The sequence below is a fragment of the Lipotes vexillifer genome, unplaced genomic scaffold, assembly GCF_000442215.2.
Source record: "Lipotes vexillifer unplaced genomic scaffold, Lipotes_vexillifer_v1.1 scaffold1129, whole genome shotgun sequence".
Lineage (NCBI taxonomy): Eukaryota > Metazoa > Chordata > Mammalia > Artiodactyla > Lipotidae > Lipotes > Lipotes vexillifer.
The window spans coordinates 4596246-4602167 of record NW_006789022.1 but is presented as its reverse complement, the minus strand read 5'-3'; positions in this window follow the sequence as shown (position 1 = coordinate 4602167).

The window sequence follows — 5922 nt, the reverse complement described above, 5'->3', positions numbered from 1 at the left end:
ACCCGGAAAAAAAAAAAAAAAAAAAAAAAAAAAAAAAAAAAAAAGCAGGGATGAATTTCACAGGCGTAATGTTGAGTGAAAGAAGCCAGACACCAGAGAGCACATCCTCTGTGATTCCATTTATATGAAGCCCAAGAAGACGCAAAACTAATGGATCATGATGGAGTCAGAACGGGGCTTAGCTCGTGGTGGGAGGAGGGGAGGAATGGATGGGTAAAGACACTGGGGAGCCTTCTGGGGGGAAGGAAATGTTCTATATCTTGAGATGTTCTATATCTTGTGGTTTTGTGTGTGTGTGTGTGTGTGTGTGTTGCAACTCAAAAAAAGTTTGTGTGTGTGTGTTTTTTGAAGTCATTAACACTGTCTATTTATACATGTCTCACAGCCAACCAAGGAAAAGGCTCAAAGACAGTTTTGCCTGAGCCTGAATCCTTCCTGTGAAGTGTGAGACTGGGGACTCTGCAAACCCATTTGTATTTCCTGCTAATCACAGCGGGCAGCCCTCCTGGCCAGCCTGGGCAACAGTGTCGGCAGAAATGCCCCTTCCCACCACCCGTGCTTGGAGCCCGCGAAGGAGTTGGCTGTTTCACATTCTGAGCTCGAACAGAGGACCAGCGGGGCGACCAGGGCCGTGGGGGGCCCAGATGGCACCCGCTGGGAGCAGGGACACACGAGTCTCGTGTGGATGACAGGCCGGAGCCGGCCGTGGAGGCTCCGGGCTCCAGACTGACCTAGTTTCAAGCGAGCTGGGGCTGGCACCAAGCTTCCGAAGCTCTTTCCTCTGCTCAGTGTGGGATGGAGGGAGCCCAAAATAGCAACCCCCCTCTCACCACCCACACAGAGACAACAAGTGGCTGGAAAAGGAAGGGGGAGGGGGAGGGGGATGGCTGACAGGTGGAGCGGGGGGCTCTGGATGGAACCGTCTGGCCCTTCTCTGGGGCACAACCAAGGGGCAGAGAAAGGCAGGGCAGTGACTCCACAGGACTCTGCTGCCACCGCCCACCATCACTCCCACATCTACAGTGATGATGCCAGTATGTCCCCAGCCTGGACCTCTCTCCTGGGCCCAGACTCACATCTCCCACTGCCCATGGCCCCCCTCAGCATCCCCACTGGAATGTCCAATGGCATCTCAAGGGTGATATAGCCAAAAGCAAACAGCTGATTGGCTCCATCTCAGGACAAGGCACATCCACCCTTCCAAGTGCTCTGGCCAAAAACCCCGACTCCTCTTTCTTTCATGTCCCACCTGCAATCCATGCGATGCAAACCTTGCTGGTTCCGCCTTCAACTTGTAGCCAGACTCTGACCACGAGCACCTCTGACCACTTCTACCACCTGCAGAGCAGCCACGTGGTCTGAGCCACCATCATTTCTCACCTCCTGGCTGGTCTCCCTGCTCTCTGCCCTTGCTCCGTCCAGTGCATTCTCTGCACTGCACACAGAGCGAGCCTATAAAAAGGACCTGGAGCCTCTCCAATTTCATATTTTACTGCTCTCCCCTGCTTGCACTGCCTCACGCTACACAGCTCCTGCCTCAGGGTCTTGGCACTGCCTGATCTGCTGCCCGGAAAGCCCTTCTCCCAGATATCCACACGGCTCCTTCCTCACCTTAGGTGGAAACCTTACCTGACAACCCTATTTAAAATTGCCATTCCTAAGGATATGGAACTCTTCTCAATATTCTGTAATAACCTATATGGGTAGAGAATTTGAAAAAGAATGAATATATGTATACATATAACTGAATCACTTTGCTGTACACCTGAAACTAACACAACATTGTAAATCAACTCTACTCCAACAAAATTTTTAAAAATAAAAAGACAAAATCGCCATTCCTTATTCTCTTCCTTAGCATTTCTCACCATCTGACACACAATACGTTTTTATTTATTTATTTTGTTTGTTGTCTATCTCCCCAAATTAGAATGTTAGAAGCATGAGGGCAGAGGTGTTTTGGGTCTGTTTTGTTCATTGCTGTATCCCCAACACCAAGAACAGTGTCTAGCTCATAGCAGGCATTTAATAAGTTGTTGAGGGCTTCCCTGGTGGCGCAGTGGTTGGGAGTCCACCTGCCGATGCAGGGGACACGGGTTCGTGACCCAGTCCAGGAAGATCCCACATGCAACGGAGCGGCTGGGCCCGTGAGCCACGGCCGCTGAGCCTGCGCGTCCGGAGCCTGTGCTCCGCAACGAGAGAGGCCACGACAGTGAGAGGCCCGCGTACCCCAAAAAAAAAAAAAAAAAAAAAAAAAAGTTGAATATATGAATGAGTCCAGGCCCAGCGACCTCCCTCTGGGGCCACAGCCTCGGCAGCAAAGCTCTTCCCCTTCCTCCTGGCCCCTTAGTGCCCACACGCAGGGCAGGTGTGTGTCCAGCAGGTCCCTGTGTCGCCTCAGAGGTGGGGACAAGGAACCCCCTCCTTGGGTCGCATGGCTTTCCCTTCCCCACCCCACCCCCGTTCAACCTCCACGACACCCTTTGCCTCTTTGTGCCCCTCATACCTATCCTGCCTTTTACAGTTCACAAAGAGTTTTGCCATCATGGTCTCAGTTTAGCCTTCACACAAGCCCCGAGCAAGGTTTCAGCATCCTTGTCACCCAGGCTAAGGCCCAACGACACGTGTCAGAGAGGGAGAAGAACGCCCCCCAACCTGACACCAGTCTTGGCCCAAGCTGGGTTTTGCCATGTCTCTACCACCCGGTCCCCCCAGAGCAGCACAGGGATGACATTGACCATGCTGGACAGAGGACAGGCAAACCAACAAGGCTCTTGCCGCAGGGAAAGCGGGTCAACCAGAAACCAGCAGACTGGGGCTGGGAGGAGGATGAAGGGATTAGGGGCTCAAGTGAACCTGGGAAGACACCAGGGAATTTTTTTCCCCCTCAACCTAAAGCCGATCCTGATCAAAACACAGGAAGCAACACCCTTGGTCGCTTAAATGTACATCCCTGTGACCACGTAAACCCCCACCTAGAGATTTATTGCAAGGCAATCACAGAAGGTGTGCACATGGTGACTGTACAGAGATGTCCATCCCAGCAGTGCTGGCAAGAGGAGAAAAATGGAAACCATCTGAGTGTCCACCAGCAGGGGAATGGGATGAATAATCGTGACTTCCTCGAGAACAATGAATGGGGCCTACATCTCCTAACTCGGAGAGACAACCATGACGTTAAGCACAAAAGCATATGTTGCATGAGCCCATTCTTGTTTTTTTTAAAAGGTGTGTATATTTGCACAGGAAAGTGTCTAGAAAGATGCACATCAGAAACGTCAGCAGTGGTTGTCTCCAGTTAGTGAGCCTAGAGGTAAACTCTCTTTGTTATTCTTTTCTGTCTTCTACAAATAATTTGACAATTAGTATATATTGATATTCTTAGTTAATAAAACAGAAGGATTCACCCATTTTAGAGAAACGCATTAAAAACTCCAAAGGCTTCCCCGAGGGCCCAGCCCGCAGGCCCATCTCTGCAGCCAGACCTTGGCACCACCCGGAGAGAGCCGTCTAAGCTGAGGCCCTGGCCCTCTGGCCCAGTCTCTCCTTATTAGTGGCATCAGGCGTCTATATGTGACTGAAGAGGGGGAAACAGAGAAAAGAACCACTTCCTGCAGAGTTGGTAGTGGTGGCAGCTCTGGTGGGGGAGGAGGGTCGTCCACCCGACGTGAGAACACTGAATGCAGTTCTGGGGGCCACCCTGATTCATGGGCCAGTGGGGCCCTCAGTGCGGCCCTCTGTGTGGCCTCGGTTGACCACAGGCCGACCAGGCCCTAGGGGAGATACGCCCAGCGGCACTCGGGGCCCTGCAGGGAGGCTCAGCCTCCCTCTGCACGGTCTGAATATGGGAGTATGGTCTGAAGCAAGATTGAGCACAAGGCCACAGGAAATGGAACCCCCTGCTGGTCTCCAGAGACACCCCCATGTCAGAGGATGTGATGGGACCCCTGTCCCTCTCCAAGGAACATGTGGGCTCGTCCCCAGCAGCCTGGGGGAAGCTTACCAAATCCCCCACTGCCCCCATTCGTGCAGGAAGGATTAGAATCACTGAAGTGACTGCCTTCTATCCATCTCTGTATGCAGGGTGCCCAGCACAGGCCAGGTGCTTAGTACATCCTCAGTCAATGAAGGTATGAATGAATGAATGAACGAGCCATCCACAAAGATGACCCACATCACTGCTTTGAAAATAAACATCTCAGTTCATGAGTGTCTCAGGAGCTGGAAGCGCATCTGTGACCTGAAGACAGAAGCTGTTTTTATTTTTATTTATTTATTGGCCGCACTGTGCAGCATACGGGATCTTAGCTCCCAGACCAGGGATCGAACACGCACCCCCTACCTTGGAAGCATGGAGTCTTAACCACAGGACGGCCAGGGCAGTCCCAGAAGCTGTTTTTAAAGAGAGAGACGAAGGAAACAGCCAGACCTGGAGAGCCCGGGCCCAGCTACAGGAACTGGCCAGAGGACCCCACCTACCTGCACACAGTGGGAGCGGGAGTCGGCTTCTGGGAAGACGTGGGGCCTCACCTGGGGCAGTTGCAGAGGAGGGAGGTGATGGTGATGGGGCTAAGTCTCAGTTTCCTGCCTTCAGAGGGTGAGGGCCTGGCCGCATGGGTTCGGGGTAATTAGGCCCAAGTCTAATTCTCCTTAGGCGTCCACGTAACAGATGAAGACATGAGTAGGGGCTCCTCTGCTTAGACTGAGCGACTTGGGGGTGTTCAAGCTGTGGCCTTTGCCTCGGGCAGAGGGGGACACGGACTGACCACTGCTGGTTTTGCCCTGCACCGGGAATCAAAGAGGCAGATTCCAGAGGGCTTGGTGCTGGCAGGGAGATGGGCCACTTAGTGAACCAAAGCAGCTTCCCAGTGTGAGCATGAGGCTGTTCCAACCTTCCCCAGCCTGATCTTCCAACGCCACATGGGGGCCTGATTTGGCCACTGCCCACCATCACCCCTCAGCACACACACACCCTGGCTGTGGTGACACTCAGGCCGGCAGGATGGACAGACAAGAGCCATGTGCCTGAACTACGGCCGAGATGCTAAGAACACAGACAAGCCAGTTCTGGCGGCTCCAGTCCCAGTGGGGGACTTAGATATCATTTGCTCGGCCCACCCTTTCTCCAGGCCCAGAGGCAGGAGACTGCTCAAGTCAGAATCCGATCCGGGATCAGAAGCCAGGGCCTCAGACCCCCTGTGTACTGTACCATGGGGAGTTTTCTAGATAAAAGTCAGGGCTTCCCAAGAGGCCTGAATCAGCAGGATGTGGTATCGGCTCGCCCCATGGGGGCAATCCCCACGCCCCACTGCTCCATAGGCCCTCGGACTACCCAGCCTGGAGTTGGGGTGGGCAGGGCTGCAACTGACACCCCCGAGGAGGGTTTTCCCTCCAGAAACCCGAGGGAAATAAGATAAACCCTCAGAGCCTTCTGAAGTTCTTCTGGCTCCAAGTTGCTGTGTGACTTCGGGCAAGTTCCTTCCCCTCTCTGGGACTCATTTTCCTGGTCCACACGATAAAGAGTTTGGTCTCTGAGGTTCCATCTGACCCTAAGAGGCTGTGAATGTCCAAGCCTGGACTCATTCTTACTGTGTCAGAGGGAATCAACCTGTCACAAACTAGCTGGTTACTAAAAACAGAAAGGTACCCCAAAGGGTGGCGTGTTGTCTAAAAATTTAGATCCAGGTACCAATGGTCATTTTTTTCACCTGATATTTCACTAAAGAAAGTGAACAGTTGTACCACCTGCAAAGCATTCCCAAAGATGTTGTTGGGCAGTTGACAGCTGCAGCTCCCTCCATCTGTTTATTTTTTTCTTATTCTTTTTTTTTTTTTTTCTTTTGCCATGCAGAGCGGCTTGCGGCATCTCAGCTACCCAACCAGGGATTGAACCCAGGCCACGGTAGTGAAAGCCCAGAATCC